Below are 20,304 nucleotides of genomic sequence, written 5' to 3' on the forward strand. Positions count from 1 at the left end.
GAGCAAAGGACCACTGGAATTCCTGTGCCTACAAAGATGGTTCAGCAGGAAGCAAGAAGAATTGCTGATGAAAAAGAAGTGATTGATTTCAAAGGAGGACACAACTAGTGCTTCAGGTTCATGAAATGGAATGGACTTAAGCTTGTGGACCTCACCAGACTTGCCCAAAAGATGCTTGAAAGATATGAGCAGAAGGTCCTTGAATTTAATGGTGAATAAAACTTGAGTTTAATAACTTTATGTAATATATTTTTTTCAAATTTGGGGCTCCCAAATTAAGGTACATCTTATACATGGGGAAATATGGGACCTTCCTGGGCCCCTGACAGTCTCTCCAAATATTTGAAACTCTACCCAAGGAAAGCAGATTAAATATGGATGTTTAACTCCCAAGGAAAAACCTAGAGTTAAATGGTTGGAAGTTTTAGAGGCAGAATTAGACTCCATGTTAGAAAGAGTAGCCTTTCCCTTGGAGCTGCCTTGGAGGGAGAGTTTCCCAGTGATTTGCAGGTCTTTAATCAGAGACCTAGTGACCACTTGTTCAGGAGACTGGTCCACTAGATTATACGGGTGTCATCACCTTGTCACTTGGTCCATTCATAGTGGTAGTTTTAGGGGAGGTTTATGCTGAGAATACACAAGATCAGACCACCAACCTGTCACTCTCCCAGTCAATATGGACTACAGACCACAGAAGAACTGCATTCAAATCCTGACTATGCTACTTACTTGTCACTTGTGTGACTCCAGGGAAGTCATTTCATACCTCCTTGACTCAGTTTCTATACTTGCAAAATGAAGGCGTTGGGCAAAATGATATCTGAGGTTCCTGGCAGTTTTTACCCTGTGATCCTCAGATTCTAGAGTCAGGGGTAGAGGACAGGCATGAATCCAACTTTGCCTGCCACTATTTGGAGATCAACCCAGAGCTGAGTGAGTGCTCCATCCAGGGTAGAAAGGAAAGGTTTTATTATTTTTTTTGTATTTTGTTTTATTTTTTCCCATTACGTGATATAAAAGTTTTTCAAAATTCATCCACATACTATTTTCTTTTATCCTCCCTTCCCACTCCACTCCCCTCAGGGGTGAACAATCTAGTGAACATTGTATGTGTATTTATGTGTTTAACATGTTTTACATATTAGTCATTTTCTGTATGAGAAATTAAGACTAAAGGAAAAGAAAGAAAATCATGAGACAGGAAGGAAAAGCATAAGGGAAATTTTGAAAAAGTGAACATAATGTTCATTTAGATTTTGTAGTTTGGTGGATTTTTGTTTTTGATTTTGGTTTGTTTGGTTTTTTTCCTTTGTCTGGATGTGTGGATGGTGTTGTCCATAAGTCTTCCAGAGTTGTCCTAGTTCTCTGAACTACTGAGAGGAGCTGTATCCATCAAAGATGATCAACTCACAATGTTGTTAATGTGTAGAATGTTCTCTTGGTTCTGCTCCCTTATCTTGTTACGAGTGCCTGTAATTCTTTCCATGCTTCTCCAGAGTCCGACCGACCATTGATGGTTTCTTTTTTTTTTTCTGCAAGGCAAATGGGGTTAAGTGGTTTGTCCAAGGCCACACAGCTAGGCAATTATTAAGTGTCTGAGACAGGATTTGAACCCAGGTACTCCTGACTCCAGGGCCGGTGCTTTATCCACTGCACCACCTAGCCACCCCCCATTCATGGTTTCTTACAGAACAATATACTCCATAATTTTCACATACCATGACTTGTTCAGCCATTCCTCAGTTGATGGGCATCCCCTTAACTTCCTATTCTTTGCTGCTATAAAAAGAGCTTCTATGAATATGAATGTGAATGTGGCACTATTCTTTTTTATGATTTCTTCTGGATATAGGCCTAGTATTAGTTTTGCTAGATCAAAGGGTATGATCAGTTTTATTACTTTTCAGCATAGTTCCATATTGTTCTCCAGAATGTTTGAATTAGTTCACAACTCCACTAACAGTGCATTAATGTCCCAGTTCTCCCACAGTCTCTCCAACATTGGTCATTTTCCCTTTTTGTCATCTTAGCCAATCTGATAGGTTTAAGGTGTGAGGAGTTTCAATTTGCATTTCTTTAATCAGTAATGATTTGGAGCATTTTTTCATATGATTATTTATATAGCTTTAATTTCCTCTTTTGAAAAGTGCCTCTTCATATCTTTTGACCATTTATTAATTGGGAAATGACTTGTAACCCTATATATTTGATTCAATTCTCTATATATTTTAGAAATAAGACCTTCTTCAGAACCTCTAGCTGTGAAAATTGTTTTCCAGTTTTCTGTTTTCCTCCTAATCTTGGCTGCATTGCTTTTGTTAGTACAAACCCTTTTTAATTTAATATAAATCATTCATTTTGCAATTTATAATGTACTATAATTCTTATTGGGTCATAAATTTCTCCCTTTCCCATAGATCTGACAGTACCAGGCAGTTTTGATGACTGCCACTTTATAGTATAGTTTTAGATCTGGTAGAACTAGGCCACCTTCCTTTACTTTTTTTTCATCACTTCCCTTGATATTCTTGAACTTTTATTGTTCCAGATGAATTTTGTTGCTATTTTTAACTAGCTCAGTAAAATCGCTGTTTGGTAGTTTTATCGGTATGGCACTAAGTAATTTAATTTGTGTAGAATTGTCATTTTTATTATATTAGCTAAACCTATCTATGAGCAATTGACATTTTTCCAGTTTAGCTCTGACTTATTTGTGTGAAAAGTGTTTTGTAATTATGTTCATACAGTTTCCAGCTTTGTCTTGGGAGGTAGATTCCCAAATATTTTATGTTATCTGTAGTTACTTTTCTATCTCTTGCCCTTGGGCTTTGTTGTTCATATATAGAAATGCTGATGATTTATGTGGGGGTTTATTTTATATACTGCTACTTTGCTGAATTTGTTAATTGTTTCAAGTAGTTTTTTTAGATGATTTTCTAGGGTTTTCTAAGTATCATCTGCAAAAAAGTGAAAGTTTTGCTTCTTTGCCAATTCTAATTCTGAGGGGCTTTATTCTTGGTAGTGCTGATGGCAAAATACATCTTGCTGTTCTTTGATTTAGGTTGGGACTTCTTTACCCTAATAGGGGTCCCTTCCTACTCCCCCCCACCTGCCATTCTCTTCCTTTATCAGTAAGATTTATTATGAAGCTTTCCATTGATTCATCCTGTGGGAAATGGTAGGTAGTCACATAGAGTAAGTTATATTACAGCTGTTAAGAAAAAGAATAGAATGTCCTGGTCTGTCCCTCAATTACCTCTTAGCTCAGACAACTCGTCTCAGAGAACCAAGGAATGGTTCAAGGGGAAGCATTTCTATTTGTTAGTGTGTGGGATAAGAATCCACTTTAAAAAATATAGAGACTTGGGGACGGCTAGGTGGCGTAATGGATAAAGCATGAGTCTTGGAGTCAGGAGTACCTGGGTTCAAATCCAGTCTCAGACACTTAATAATTACCTAGCTGTGTGGCCTTGGGCAAGCCACTTAACCCCATTTGCCTTGCAAAAACCTAAAAAAAAATATAGAGACTCCTCTGAGCAAAAGGAAAGCTTATTTTGGCTTTTCTGGAGAAAAGGGCACCCCCAAGTCTCACAAAGGTAGTGAAGATAAAGAAGCTGTCCTGAGGTGACAGTCAAGCAAGATTATCTGGCCTAGCGGGATTCTCCTCTCCCTAGCCCCCTCTCTTCCAACCTGATTGATTAAGGTTTTCAGAGTTACAATCTTTATGCGAAAAATCTACCCAGCAACAAAGAGAAGAAGAAAAGGTTTTCATAAAATATTATCTCACCATTCAGATGGTGAAGGCATCAGAAGAAGATTTCTAATGACCTTCTGTTAAATGAATTAATGTCTGAGTATGCAAGGTCTTCTAAGGGACTCTATTAGCACTTATCAAATAAGAAAAGACAGGCTACTGCTCTCACAATCCATTATCAAACAGGTGGTTAACTAAGACTGCAAGGTCTCTTCTCTGGAAGTATTCCACTATTTCCCTCCCTAACAGAATCAATGCAAGGTCTTTTTGGAAATAGTCCACTGTTTCACTCCCTGGCAGAATTGGGAGGGTGTCTGTCTAAGGGTAATAAATAGTCTGTCTTTGTTTTAATGATTTTTAACCCTGAGAGGACTTCACTAAGAATATCAACTCTTAAGAGGGAATATTCCACTCATTAGGAAGGCAGGACTCCTTTGATTTGATACTGGGGGTACCAATAGGTTAAGTGGAATCAATTTATTAGAGAACTCTCTGTTTGTGAATGGAGGAGGGCTTCCTCAGTTCCAAATGATCTCTTCCTTAGGAGAAGGGGTGCCATTTTCCTCAGCCATCAAGAATTCCCAGTTTGTAACATCAAAGGATATAATACTTGGTCTAAAGGATATAATACTTGGTGTTAGAGGAAGAGTTACACTGAGCCCTGCCAACCTGGGCATTCTGGTTTCTTACTTTTGGCCTTGTTCTCTTTCAAGGAAAGAAGCAAAAGGTTTTTTTTGTCTCTGTATTGCTTTTCTTTTCTCTAAATCAAAAGTCAGATTCCATTTTCTCTCCTTCCTTCTGTTCTTCTCTCCTTTCCTCTCTTCTTTTCTCATCTCCTCTCATTCTCCTTTTCCTTCCCCTAATAATAAAATTCTTAGAAGTTACAAGTATCATCTTCCAATATAGGAAAGTAAACAATTTAAGCTTGTTGAATCCCTTACGGTATTTCTTTCCTGTTTACCTTTTGATGCTTCTCTTGAGTCTTGTATTTGAAAATTTAATTTTCCCTTCAGCACTGGTCTTTTCATCAGGAATACTTGAAAGTCATCTTTTTCATTAAAAATCCCATTCCTCCATCCTAGAGGATTATACTTAGTTTTGCTGGATAGGTGATTTTTAATATTAATACTAATTAATCCTAGCTCCTTTGCTCTTCAGAAGGATACATTCCAAGCACTCTGATCTAGTAATATAGAAGCTGCTAAATCTTGTGTAAGCTTGACTATGGCTTCATGATATTTTATTTCTTTCTTTCAGGCTGCTTTGTAATATTTTCTCCTTGACCTGAGAACTCTGGAATTTGGCTATAATATTGCTGGGTGTTTTTTTTTTTTTAGGTTTTTGAAAGGCAAATGGGGTTAAGTGGCTTGCCCAAGGCCACACAGCTAGGTACTTATTAAGTGTCTGAGACTGGATTTGAACCCAGGTACTCCTGACTCCAGGGACAGTGCTTTATCCACTGCACTACCTAGCTACCCCAGTCTGATAATCCTTAAATTATTTCTCCTTGATTAATTTTCTAAATCAGTTATTTTTTCCAATGAGATATTTCGCATTTTCTTCTATTTGTTCATTCTTTTGATTTTATTTTATTATTTTTTGCTGTCTCATGTAGTCATTAGCTTCAATTTGCTGAATTCTAATTCCTTAGAAATTATTTTCTTCAGTGAGCTTTTGTACCTTTTTTCCCATTTGGTTTATTCTGCCAAACAGAAGTAGTCTTCTTCACTGTGTTTTTGTGTCTCTTTTACAATTGGCCTATTCCTTTTTAAAGGTGTTATTTATTCATTTAAAGCAATGGGATTAAGTGACTTGCCCAAGGTCATACAGCTAGGTTATTACTAAGTGTCCAAAGCTGGATTTGAAATCAGACCCTCCCTACGCCAGGGCTGGTGCTCTATCCACTGCACCATCCAGCTGCCCCATAGGTGTTAATTTTTTAGTATTTTTTGTTCTTCCTTTACCAAGCTGTTGACTGTTTTTTCATAATTTTTAAATTGATTTTTCTTGCATTATTCATTTCCTTTCCCAATTTCTCCCTCTACAAGTCTTATTTGATTTTGAAAATCTAAGCATCCAGGGAAAATGATCAGAATCTAGGGTATCCTGTGTGAAGAACAGTCAGGAGGCCAGGGTCAGTAACCATGAAGTACATGAGGCAGGGAATAAAGTGACAGAAGGAGTGGAAAAGAGGAAGGAGCACTAACTCACTAGAATATGCTGCAGAGTAGTGGAAACCCATGACCCCGACAATATACACAGTATTCTACATCAGTGCCCGCTAAGTAGCAGGCTTCTTCTCAAATCCTTAATTCTTAGGGATCAACATTGTTTTGTATAATTTTGGAACCTTCCTTTTTAGCTCTTTTGTGGTTATTGTTTCTTTTTATTATATTTTGTCATAATGGGTAGATTGCTTACTTGACTCTGCTTACTTTAGTTTTCATCAGTTCACAATGAATGCTCAGAATTCTCCATAGTCAGTGAGATTCTCCACATGTCCCTATTTGCAGATGACACTGTTCATTGCATCAAGCTCTGGAACATTGCAGCAGTTTTTAAGTCAGATCTGTAATCACATAGTAATCGATCTTAGTATAATTAGAATTTTGCCTAACCATCCACACAGGAAAAATCAAGTGAATGAAAAATCCCAAATGACTAGACTAAATTATGCAGCTAGATGGGCAACCCCTGGAGCTCATCTATCAGCACAGACATTTCAGACAGATATTGTGTATGGACAGTGCCCTGGGTATAGAACTGAAAAAGAAGACAGTGGACTGCATTGCAACCAATTGGAATGAGAGTATATATACATGGATCAGCAACTGGCTACCCTGATGGAGGAAGGAGCTGTACTAGTGCAATTGTACACCTGTTGTGCCCTTGGAGGAGGCTCTGGAGAGAAAAAGGTAGCAACAAAACACTCCCATTCTCTTGTTTAAGGGAGAAGGTAGCCAGAAGAGATACCAGAGCCCTGGGGATAGCATTAGTCCCTTGGCCCCTAAGATGTTTATAGGTTGTAAGAATGACCTGCCCGCATCTAACACTCTAGAAGGTATGAAGGGCCATATTTGGAGCCAGAAAGTCTCCTACCCCACATAAACTGGCTATTTCCCTGGCTATTAAGACTTTTAAGTCCTAAGTCACAGAGGAGGTGCTGACAGGCATTGGTAGAGTCCCTTTTCTTTTTTGCAGTTTATAGTGTGTTTTCTGTGATCTCATTTTAAGGATCCAGGTAGGGGCTCTGATTATCACATTACAGGTGAGGAAATGGAGTCCCAAAGAAATGAAATGTCCATGCCAAGACTTGGAAGCAGGCATGGTCAATATTCAGACTCAAGCCTGACTCTGGTGTTTTTTTTCTGCCACTCCCCACAACACCACCAGGGGTCAGGATTGTGGAATTTATAAAGGACCATGGACAGCGCCTCTCCCAACATCTTCAATTTACTGATGAGAAGCCAGGATAGATGCCCAAGGAGAGCCTGAACTGGTTGTGAGAGCAGACTAGAAGCCTTTCCCTACCAACCAACTGAGGATTCTGGAATAGTTAACTAATGGATCTTGGTTGAGAGTCTAGAGCTCTCTGTGCACACTCTCCTAAGCATCTTCTCAAGCTGCCCCTCTCTGAGCTCTAAAGATACAGACATCTTTAAACAGCATAGATGAATCAGAACCTTAAAGACACCAAGCAGACAAAAATAGAGCTGAGCTGTTGACACAGTGTGAGTGTAAATCTTTGCCTCATTTCTGAACCCACGTGTGTGCCGACTCACTCAGCTCATCTCCCCAGCCTGGCAGCTTGTCAGTCTCCCTTTGCCAGTCACAAGAGGGTCAAGAAGGTCTGAAGTTGGGGCAGCTAGGTGGCACAGTGGATAGAGCACTGGCCTGGAGTCAAGAGTACTTGAGTTCAAATCCAGCCTCAGACACTTAATAATTACCTAGCTGTGTGGCCTTGGGCAAGTCACTTAACCTCCATTGCCTTACAAAAAAAAACCTAACAAAAAAAAGTTCTGAGGTCAAGAAATATGCCAGATGATGTCTGCAGAGCAGAAGGGAAGAGACATCAATTCATAGCACACCCCACATGGAGAAGGAATGTGACTACTATCCCCAAGATTTACCCTGAGAAGTAATGTTTATTACTGTAGAGAGGTAGTGTAGAGGGGTAGTCCCCTATCTGGGGACATTTTCAAGAAGAGGCTAGGTGGTCAGTGGGAGAAAAGATGTGTACTTATATTGGAAAGGAAGTTGGTCTAGATGACAACTTACTTCTAAGGTCTTTTTTTAACCCTTCAGTTCTAGATTTTATGATTCTGATGGTATGTAGTCATTGTTGTCCAGATATCTCAGCCATGTCTGACTCTTGGTGACCCCATTTGATGTTTTCTTGGGAGAGGTACATAGGGGTTTGCCTTTTCTTTCTTCAGCTCATATTACAGATGGAAAAAACTGAGGCAAACAGGTTAAGTGTCTTGCAGTATCTGAGGTCAGATTTGAACTCAGGAATATGAATCTTCCTGACTCCAGGCCTGGTACTCTATTTACTGGATCACTTAGCTGTGACCTCCACCCCCCACCCCAATCATGATTCTAGGAGTGTAAAATCCTTAGGTCCTTGATTGTCTTTCATGTCTTGTTACCTTCCCACTCATTTATCTCTGCTGCTACTACTTGGGGCTCAGGATTCCCCTTTACAGGACACAAGTCTATGTTCTAGACCATATTATGGACCATTTCCTTGTCCCTATCCCTATATGCCAGGGTCTCATTAGCTATCTGATATATTTAGTCATACTAGAATGTTAATGACTAATACTGGTTTCCAGATTTCCAAGAGAACTCAGTCATGGCAGGGAGTGTGACTAAGTTTCTCCACAATGACTAGACTTCTTAGAACCACTCCACCCTCATCTTGATCCACCATTTTGAAAACATTGTCCACCACAACCTTAACCTGGAGGACAGGGTTCAGTATTTCAAACAAAGAAATAGGCAGATAGGGAGATACATTTAGCATCCATGTTATTGGTGCTAGGCAAGTTCTCACCAAGCATATTCTTGTACAGAAAAGGACTTGATTTTTAAGTTTCAGATTTTAAGCATTGAGGAAATCCTCAGCCACTCTGATGATTTGCACATGTACAACTGCATCTATAACTCTGAATGACCACTGTACTCCATGGAGCCAGTGACCTAGTGTAAAACCTTTTTGAGCAAACAGAATTTCCGGACCCATGATACACATGACCTTGGTCTAACATCAGTGGCTTGGATGCTGCCAATAGAGATTGCTTTTTATCTAAATTCAATGAACAAATAAACAATGCATGATAACTAGAATACAATACATAATGAATGAATCACACATCTACTTAAAGTCTTTGAACTGTGGCTTCTCCAATAGTTCAAGTAGTTCCCTCAGAGTTCTAGGAAATGTAAAGATTGGGTTTGTTTACTTTTTACTCACTGATGATTCATGAAGCAGAGTCAGGAACCAGAAAAGAGCTCTGGGCCCAGGACTTAAGGCAAAGAAAGTGGACAGGAAAGATGAGTGGTCCTGGGAAAAGAATAAAACTCTCTTGACAGGTGCTGTCCTTGGCTGGGTCCTGGAATCCCTCCCTCAATTTGGTCCTTTCATGCAACAGGGAAGAGTTGGGCAAATTCAGTGACAATAGTGTTGACTTCCCCTCCCACTGGCAGGGTGGTTAACCCTCTGATTTTTACTTTCTTTAGCTGTGAAATGGGGCTAGTGATAATTTTTCCTGCTTATGAATTGTGCTGAGGAAATCAATTTGTAAATATTTTGAGCCTTTTCTGAGCTTCAGTTTCCTGATCTGGAAAGTTAGGATTATAATAATTGAATGATGTCCTATTTAGGACATTATGGAGAAAGTATGAGGTGAACCACAAGGCAGTAGAGAAAGTGGAGCTGCTCTTGTATTTTCTTCATGATATTGTGTAGGCTCCTTTCTGAACAGACCCCTCCCCCAAAACCCTGAGGATAGGAGTAGAGAAAGCAAAGCTGAGATTCTGACTCTGACACTGACTCACTGGCTAACCTCAAGTAACCTCTGCAGAACAAGTCACCAAGTTTGACAGAAAAAAAATCATTCTGCATGACATCATTTGTGTGTTAGTTGTTTATCCTTCTGAGGGCTAACCAGGTCCTTGGGCTTGGAGAATCTGGATCCTCTACTCCTTTCAAACCCCAAACCTCCTTTTACCCAAGCCTTTCAAGGGAAAACTTTATCTACTCTGAGCCTACAATCATAAAATTCCAGTATATTAGATTTGGGAATATCAGATATGAGAGGGACTTAGAATAGGGAATATCAGAGATGAGAGGGATCTTAGAACACAGTAGGTTAGAACTGGGAGGAACCTGCTAACTGGAAATGTTTTGTTTTATTTTTCCCTTTTTCCCTTTTTTAATTGAAATTTATTTTATTTTTCTAATTACATGCAATGGTAGTTTTTCAATATTCATCTATTTGTAAATTTATGACTTCTACCTCCCTCCCTCCTTTCCTTCCCACCTCCCCTTGATGAAAGTTGTATATGTACATTCATGTTTAACAAATTTCCATATTAGTCATATTGTGAAAGAGGAATTAGAACAAAGGGGAAAGAAAAAGACATGGAAAAAAAGGAAAAACATAAAAGAAGGCTGTTTTTTTTAAAAAAAATGAACATAGTATGCATTGCTCTGCAATTCAGATGTCATAGTTTTTTCCTCTGGATGTGGATGACATTATCCATAGCAGGTTTCTCAGTGTTGTTCTTGATCTCTGAACTACTGAGAGGAGCTTTATCCATCATAGTTGATCATCTGACAATGTTAATGTGTACAATGTTGGTTCTGCTCACCTGCAAGTCTTTCTATGCTTTTTATCATCCAATCATTCATAATTTCTTATAGAACAATAGCCCTCCATAATATTTTTCAGCCCTTCCCCAATTGATGGGCATTCTCTCAATTTCCAATTCTTTGCCACTACGAAAAGGGCTGCTATAAATAATTTTGATCATGGGAGACTTCCTTCTAACAGGGAATGCTAGATATGGGAGGTATCTAGGACAGGGAATGTGAGGAGGAGTTTTAGAACAAGAATGTCTGAACTGGGAGGAGCCTCAAAACATAGAAACTCAGAACTTGGAGGGAGCCTAGAACATCAGTAATAATAATAATAACTAAAGCCTATAACACTTTAAGATTTCCTAAAAACTTTATATCTTTACTGTGTGATGCCACTGAATGTCATTGTGGAGTATTAATCCTATAACAACCCAGCAGTCCTGTGTGATAATCCCTTTCCTCCATGATTGGTTTTTGGATATTTGAAGCCAACCCTAATACTTTCATTTTCTAAGATGAAATTTAATAGAAGCAAATGTGAAATCTGACTTAAGTTCATAAAAGCAGTTGTGCCTGCAGAATGCCTCTAATTGCCAGATGATACTGGAAAGATCTCCAAACACATTGTAATTGGGTATGATGGTGCAGCCAGAACAATAAGCTGAATCTGATGGCATCCCCAGGCTTCCCTATGACTCTACTCACCCTTTCGGAGGTCCCAGACTATTGCCAGAGCTTGGGGTGGGCGTAACCTTCCAAGTGCCTCTCATCTCTAGTTCTTAATTCTTCTTTCTCTGATGCTATCACCACCCTGGTGTTCAGGACTGTATCACCTCCTGCCTGGAATATTCTAATGACTCCTAAATTTGTTTCCTTATGTCATTCTACCCACTCCATGTAGCCATGACAGCGACTTTCCTACAACCCAGGTCTTCTGATCATGTCAACCATGCCCAGGAAACTCCAATGATTCCCCATTCCCTCCAGGGTCAAATGGAAATTCCTGTGGAGGCTGAAGTCTCTTCTGAGCTTAGATTCTTCCTGTCTTTCCAGTTTTCTTCTTCATCATTCTCTCACTTATCCTCTGTGGAAGAACCATAATGACATCTTCCCCAGTTTACCTATGCACACACATATCCACATGCATGTACATGGGCACACATGTATGTATCCCTCCATCATTTATCCCTTTCATTACCCCCCCCACTCCCTCCCTTTCCTGAATATTCTCCCTCCTCACTTCTCCCTCCAGGTTTCCTGCCTGGTCTCTCAGGTCTCAAGAGGCCTGCCCTGCCTGGGCTTCCCCTCTGAGATTTCCTTTCTTTTATTCTTTATACATGTGCATGTGTGTGTGTGTGTGTGTGTGTGTGTGTGTGCATGTGTGTGATGTCATTTCCCCTTGTGGAATACGAGTTCCTTGGGGACAGGCTGCTGTTCCCCTTCCTTTGTGTTCCCAACTCTGTGTCTGCTTTTGAGAGCACTTAGAAATGCTTGCCTTCTGACAAGCATCCTCCTCTTTTCCTCCCTCTGCCTCTTAGAGCCCCTGCTTTCCTTCAAAACTCAGCACCACCTCCTACAGGAAGCCAGCCCAGGCTTCCCAAGTGACCAGTCTTCCCCATTAGAATGGATGCTCCCCGAGGCCAGGGACTGTTTAGCTTTTGTCTTAGCATCACCAGCACAGAACACATAGTAGGGATCTAGTAAATGCTTACTGATTGATTGGTTGATTGAAGGAACTGCCTTAGTTTCACCTTCTGTGTTGGGAAGCTCTGCTCTGAACTCCTTTCTCATCTCCCATCACAGCTACCAATAAGGTAGCCCATCACTTCTGGCTTTCTGTTTTGTTTCTAAGGTCACAGCCCAGCCACCACCAGCCTCACAGACATTGTTCATTGTTCTGTTAGCAAGGACCCAGCTTGCTCTCTCTATATAGGTCTGCTAGGATCTGGCCAGGGCCTATCCCTGGGGGACTGCGGGCCAGGTAGCCTTCAGAGTGGCCCCAAAGGTGGGGCTCTTCTTTTCCTTCTTAACCTGGCAGTTGGGCCCTTTTTCATGCTTTTGCCTCCTCCTTCTCACCCCTTCTCCTGAAATCATATACAACAGGGAGAATAATTCCCCTCTGCCAAAGTGGGGTGGGTAGGGGAGTATGGGGGTCTCTCCAGTGCAAGAATAGCATAGCAGAGCTCCTGGGGTTCTATTTTCCTTGAAGCAAAGACGGCTAATGTATGTGTGAGGCTCAGAATGCAATCTTTTAAACACCCATAACGGCATTATTTAAAACCAATTTCATTTCTTTTTTCAACCCAGTCATGGAGCTGGTCTTAATTCAAGAGACTTCACACACACACACACACACACACACACACACACACACACACACACAAACACAAACCTTTGAAGTGGGGGCGGGACAAGAGATGAAACAGAAAAAGAGAGTGAATGGAGTGGGAGCCAAAGTGATTTGGCCATATCCAAGCATAAATGTGGAGCTGGGCTGGGCAGGGAAGCACCTTTGCCCTGTCCAGCTTGGATCTGGGCCGGTTTCTGGGTCTTTAATGCCAGAGTCAGGGTGCATAAGGTCCAAGGGGGGTTGCTGAGGATATTACATGGGGTGTTGCTGAGGCCTGGGAAAACTCTAACACCATGATTTGGGATTAGTTACCCTGCCTTCTGAGGGATCAGCTAGCTCCTGGGGCCTGGAGGTGCTCAGAAATTTGAGGATCTCAGAAGAGGGAGGTCACTCTGAGGCCCCTGTTTAGGGTTGGGCCCCACATCTGACAAATGAGGTTGTGGATAGGCGTGAGTCCACAGACAGGAGATCAGGATGGCATGGGGGGGCTGGAAAGGATGCCCTGGGAAGTTCAGCCAGATTGAGGGATGAGCTGGGCATGCCTCAGACAGGAAGAGGGATTGAATTTGTTTTCTTGTTCCCAAGGGTCAGCCCCAAGTGTGACAGGAGATGACTCAAAAAGGCTCTTCACCTGAGGGTAGTAGGAGTGACCTCTGCAAGGAGGAGTTTCTCCTCCCATGTCACCCAATTCCCCTTGCCTCTGGCAATGGAGATTTATGCAGAGGTGGCTCAGCCAAGAAAAAAGTCAGCAGTATTGGCTGAGTGGCCAAGAGGGGGCTGCAGGTAGAAGGGCTCTGCCCCTTCAGTAGGCAAGTCCTGGAACAGGATACTTGTCATCTCTGTTCAGTGTCCACATCAGTAAACTTAAGGTGGATGGACAAGACACTCTTTGAAGCTCCCAGTTGGAAGGCCCTCTCCTATCCTGACATTCCTTGCTCTTAGGCCCCTCCAGCTCTGACATCCCCTTTTCTAAGTCCTTTCCCAACTCTGAAACTCTGTACTCTGTGTTTGAAGTCACTTCTAGGGTTCCTGAAGGTATGGGCTAACCAAGGTCAAAAAAGTGACATTCTGGTCCCTGCACAGATTTGGAACCCCAGGAACTCCCCAGAAGTTCGTGGTTCACCCAACAAAAATACATTGTCAATTAATATGTGACTTCCATTAACTCCTTTCTCAGTGGGGGTGCTCATTATGCTCTGCAAACACTAGCTCCCCTGCCCCATTCATTTCTCCAGCCACCTGGAAAAAGGAATTCTGAGTGGAAAGTGTTACAGTGGGGTTGTGTGACAATGCCCCCCCCCCAAAGTCTCCCACACTGCTGCTGTCTCCAAAGACTCCATTTGTCTCCTGAGGAGAACAGGCGTCTTGTTAGGAAGAGCCTGGGCTCTCCTTTTCCTCTCCTTGGAGAATAGCTGTATTGCCTCCTGGAGCATGGTCCTCTTGGAGGTGTTCACACCTCCCACAAAGCCTCCCAACATGCACTTTTCCCCAACCCCCAAAACACAACACCAATATTGTTGGATGGAAGATTGCTTCAGCAGGAAAGGCAGGTACTGACTCCCTAGCCCCTGGTTCTTGTTTTTCCATTCCAGAATTGCCATTATCAATCAATTTTTATTAAGGATTCCCTCTACTCTGTGGCCACAAGCTGTGCCAAACCCTACCACAGATGAAAGGGAACCAAGTCCTGTCTTCAAGGAGCTCCTATCTGAATGGAGGAGATCTGAGGTACTTCTACGGCAATATAGATAGTACATTCAAAGCAGATAAAAAGAATCCTTCATACCAGAAAGGGTAATGATCAGTGTTGGAGGGACACTAATGCATTGTTGCTGGAGCTATGAACTGGTTCAATCTTTCTGGAGAACAATTTGGAATTATGCCCAATCCAACAACACCACTAGTGTGTCTGTATCCTGAAGAGATCATGAAAAGGGGTAAAAATTCCACATGTACAAAAACATTCATAGCAGCTCTGTTTGTAGTGGCAAAGAATTGGAATTTGAGGGGATGCCCATCCATTGGGGAATGGCTAACAAATGGTTGTAAATGTATGTGATGGAACAATATTGTTCTATAAGAAATCATGAGGGACAGGATTTCAGAAAAGCCTGGAAAGACATGAATTGATGCTGAGTGAGATGAGCAGAACCAGAAGAACATTAAACACCTTAACAACAACATGGGTGATAATCAACCCTGATGGACTTGCTCACTCCATCAATGCAACAATCAGGGACAATTTTAGGGGATCTCTGATGGAGAATGTCATCTGTATCCAGAGAAGGAACTGGGGAATTTAAATGAAGACCAAAGATTATGATCTTCAATTTTTAAAAGTTGTTGTATTTACAATGTAACTTTGCTATCTCTAATGTTTTCTTTCTTCCTTTTGTATCTGTTTCTTTCTTTAACACATTCAGTTTGGAACAAATGTAAAGGCTATATCAGAGTTGCCCCTGCTCTGAGGGGAGGGAAAGTAGGGAGGGAGAGAGAGAGAGAAAAAAAAATTTGTAAAATTCAAAACCTTGCCAAAGGGATTGGTAGAAACTACCATTGCATGTAATTGGAAAACAAATAAAATATTTATGTAATTAAAAAAAGTATCCTTCATCATGGGGGAGTTACTAGCAGTTAGGAGAACCAAGAAAGATTTCTAACAGGAAAAACTGAATCTTGAAGGGACTGTATGACCTTGGATTAATCACTGCTCTCCTGCCCTGTCTGAGCCCTAGCTTCCACCTCTTATAACCATAGACACCATTTGCCTCCCTTAGGTGAAGTGAAGATGAACTAACTGGTTCTTGTCCTTCATTATCAAAGAAGACCAAAATGATATCATTATGTTTGAGATAAATTACAGTGTGTACAACTCTGGCTGATCAGACCTATATAAGCTCGGAGGGCCTGACCACAGGTCAGACATAAATAGACTCTGTGAACATATGGGGTGCTTACTCCAAACTTTCAGAGCCCCCTAAATACTAAGCTAGCTCCGGCAAGATGTGTGTCAACCTTATTGTCAATGCGTACCTTCCTGGACTCTGCCAAGGAAAGTGAACTCATCCACAATGCTCAAAACTTTTCCATTTGCTGTAATTGATGTTCCACATCTGGATGAAGTGGTGCTGGCTGATGGAGTCCCTGGGTTTTCTGGGTGTTCATTGTTAGACCAAAATAGCACAAGTAGCAGAAACTCAATCCAAATATTGCAGCATCTCAGCTTCAGAGGCTGCCTTGCATGCACAATCATCTGCAACAGGAGATCATGCATCAACACTCCCTCCACTTTGATTTTGGCTTGTAGCTTTTTCAAGTTGAAGAATTTGTCATTGGTGTAGTAACTGACCTTGAAGGCTCATAGGATCATCTGTGAGTCGTTTTCTTTTGGATGCTGAGGCTAAAGAAAGTGAAAGAGTGAAATCAGGCTCCTTAGTAGCCAAGTGAAGGAAAAATCCATGCAAAAATCATGGAGAAGCCAGAACCTTACTGCATGACCACCCTCCTGGGGGCCACAGTACAGACGTTGCCTCCAACCTCTGTGTTAACAACATCCTTGAAGAAAAACTGGATAATATGATGATGTTGAAGTGTGTTCAGAACTGGATTCAAAGATTATTGATGGATTTATCTGCAGTTAGGTCCATAGTGGGTTGCTCCAGGACTCTGTCTTTGGCTGGGTAAAATTTAACACTATTTTCAATGTCTTGAATTGGGTGTCAGATTTTAGGAATGGAATGGATGAGCTTGAGAAGTTTTGAGACTGAGAAGAGGGTGTTCAGGATGTTGAGGATATCTTGAGACTATCATGCATGTGTTGGTTAAGGAGATTGAGAAGAGGGTGTTCAGGATGTTGAGGATATCTTGAGACTATCATGCATGTGTTGGTTAAGGAAGCTACTTACATTTAACCCAGAGAAGAAAGGACTTGGCAGGGACTTGGTAGCTTTCTTCTTGGTAACTTGAGAGTTATTGTGGGGTCTTGGAATTGTCTTGTTCTTCTTGGGAAGAGTTTGAAGTAGAGGGGTGATGTTGCAGAGTGGCCCCTTTAACACAAAGTCTTTTGATTCATGGACTTCCTGGTAATTAGAATGATCCCCAAATGGACCATATTCTCTTGGGGTGCAGAGAGGGAGGTTGGATGTCAGAGGTTTTGTCAGAGAGGGTTAGAGGGATTGGCCAGGTGCAATGTCCTTGGGTTCTTCCCATTCTTGAGATTCTGGGATCTTGGGGTGCCAAGGCCCTCATCTTTCCCATTTTTTACTCTCTGTTCCCCCTTGTTGTGCCTTCATACTGATGTCAGAATAATCTTTCTTATGTATAATTTGTATCATTTCGAATTCTCCTCACAATGTTGCAATGGCTCTCTTACTGCCTGATTCTTCTTTTAAAATTTTATTTATGTTTAAGCAAGCATTTGACAGACACCAACAAAAACAACCATTTCCATGTCTACAAAGAAGAACAAGACAAGAGACTAAAATGATATCACTATGTGTGAGACAAATTACAGTGTGTCCAACTGTGGCAGATCAGATCTATATGAACTGGGGATGCTCTACCACAGGTCGGGCATAAATAATCCATGGAAACATCTGGGGTGCTTACTTCAAACTCTTGGGAGTTTTCCTTAGGTGGTAGTGCTGGAGTAAAGTTTTACTGTAGGCTCCCTGTCCTACCATAGAGATATACAGAGGCTCAGTCCTGGGCTTTTCTTCTCTGATCTCCTTGGGGACTTCATCAGCACCCACTGGTTCAATGATCAACTCTATGCTATCTTCTAGGGTTTAGCTGACAAGGCCCAGGCTCTCCCTCCCATCACAGACTTGGGACATCTTGAACTGGACTTGCTGCAGATGTCTCAAGCTCAACATGTTCAAAACAACTCATTTATTTTCCAGACACTCTTCTTCCCAAGTAACTGTGGAGGGCACCACCACTCTTGCAGTCAAGCAGGCTGGAAAGCTCAGGGTAATCCTTTGCTCCTCACATATCCAATTTGTTGTCAAGTCTTGCAATTTCATTGTCTACATCATCTCTCTTAAATGTTCTTTTTTCTCCTCTGACCTGGCCACCACCCAAGTCCAAGCCCTTATCACCTCTACTTTAGACTTTTATAGTGGTTTTTAATTGGTCCATAGGCCTCCAGTCTTTCCCCACTCCAGGCCATCTCCTACTGGATTGTGAAAGTGTTTTCTTAAAATAGGTCTAACCCAGACACTGTCCCTCTCTCTTACCTTTAGGATCACGTGGAAGCTTTTCAAAAACTGAATCCTTTCCATAATAATGTTAACTATTATTAAAGAATATTAGAATTATATAGATAGAAATAGCACTGTGTAAATGCTAGTCATTATTTCAATGTGTTGATAACTCTTTTAATGTAGCTGGTTTCCTTTGTAACCTTCTAGATTTTATTTTATGTATTTACAAACCTTATTGTGAAGAGGCTGCAGGCCTCCAGACTGCCTATAAAAGGGGGGTGACTGTTGGAAGACTTCAGTGAGGTGATGTATACAAAGCATTTTGAGAGTCTTGAAGCACTAAATGAATTCCAATGACTATTATTATTATTATTATTATTATTAATTTCCATCATCTAGTTCCCAGGACTCTAGTGTGGTGATGATGTCATTCCTCAAGCCTTCCCCTCTTCTCCTGTTGATCTCAGACAATGTTTTGGACCAAAGTGGGGAGGGGGATGTTGTACAGAGGCTGATATCTTTAACCAGGTTGAGGAGGAGGAACTATATCCAACCCCCCCCACTCATATTAAAATTTAATCTGCATGATTTGTATTTTCTCATGTCTAGCTAATCAACAAAGCAATCACTCAGACACTGGAATTCCTGAGGTATCAATGCTCCTTATTCCCCCCCCCCCCCCAGAAATTAACCATCAACTCTAGATGGGAGTTGGTTCATGTCAGACACAAGGTTAAGAAATCCTGGAGGGAGAACTGAACTCTAAAGGGATGGATGGAGGAGAGGAACCCATAACTACAGCCCCAAGTCTGGCTCCTGGCTCTCTGCCAGGGACCCTGCCAGGGACCCTGCCAGGGCACTAAGCTGTCTTGACTTGCCATTGGAATATGCTTGAGTAGCCTAGTTCCAGGCCAGTATGGGGGACCTGAGTGGTGGTTCTCCCTCAGCTTAGGAAGGACAGAGAGCATCAATTCATCTTGGAGGTGAATACAGCTCCAAAGATGCCAACTTTGTCTAAGTAACTCATCATGGTTCTATTCTTTCTGAGTGTCTACAAGAGTCTGTTGTAATCTCTCCTCTTTGAGGCCCTGGAGCTTCTTGGGGGAGAGTCATTGTCTATGGAAGGAGCAGGTTGGATCCAGGGCTCCAGACAGTGCTGGTGGTAACAGTGTCACCAACTAAGCCTTGTCTGTTGTGGCTCTCCACTGTCCTTTGACATTTACTTCTCTCTCTGATATCACTGGTCCCATCTCTTTTTGATTCTTGCTCATTTCTTGCTTCTCTCATCCAGTCCTGCCCATGCTCATCCTCTCTGAAGTAGCTCTTCTCTTCTCAGGCTCTTTCATGGAGTCTGGTGTGGCTTGATGACCATTCTTATCCCTCTTCTCTGCATATACTTTTGAAGGAGTGGACAGCATGATCTGACCAGAAGGAGGAGGAGTGAGGAAGATCTAAGGTAAAATTTGGCCTTAGATGCTCATTAACTGTGTGACCTTGGGCAAGTCATGACCCTAAATTTCCTCATCTATAAAATTAGAATAATGATAACACCCCACAAGGAAATACAATTGTAAAGCATTTGCACAGGGGCTGGAACATAGCAAGTTGCAATAGAAATGGTAGCTGTTATTGCTGCTGTTGAAGCTAGATTTTATCTTACCTTGCTGACTGGAGACCCAGAACAACCCATTGTGCCCCCTGAAGAGGATCAAATGTAGGAGAAGTAGTTCTGCTTCCTTCCCCTTCTCCCATCCTCACACACACACATGTGTATACACAGGAACACATGTGTACACACACGTGTACATCACATCTTCTACCCCTCTCTCCCAGAATGAAGTAGTCAGGCTAGGAGCAGAGTGGGACATAGCCTGGGCTAGCAGTAACCTCTAAGAGCTACTTCATGGGCCATGTGTCCCACATCTTCCTCATAGTATACCCTGACCAGTTCTCCTTTCTGGGGAAGCTCCTCAGATTTTTAAGCTTAATGGGACCATCCTTGAGCAGTTTTCCTTTGGTTACTGAGGCTAAATAAAGTGACAAAGGAGAATGGAATCAGGCTCCTTACTAACTAAGAGCAGGCAAAATCCATGCAAAGGGGGCCACAGTATAGCAGTTGCCTCCAACCTCT

At 41.6% G+C, this 20,304-nt stretch overlaps 1 pseudogene; it reads left to right on the plus strand.

Annotated features, from left to right (window-relative positions):
• LOC141515588 (cyclin-dependent kinase 3 pseudogene) overlaps nucleotides 1-20,304 on the plus strand; it is a 41,989-nt pseudogene continuing 21,685 nt past the window's right edge.

The sequence above is a fragment of the Macrotis lagotis genome, chromosome 2 (genome assembly GCF_037893015.1).
Source record: "Macrotis lagotis isolate mMagLag1 chromosome 2, bilby.v1.9.chrom.fasta, whole genome shotgun sequence".
NCBI lineage: Eukaryota > Metazoa > Chordata > Mammalia > Peramelemorphia > Peramelidae > Macrotis > Macrotis lagotis.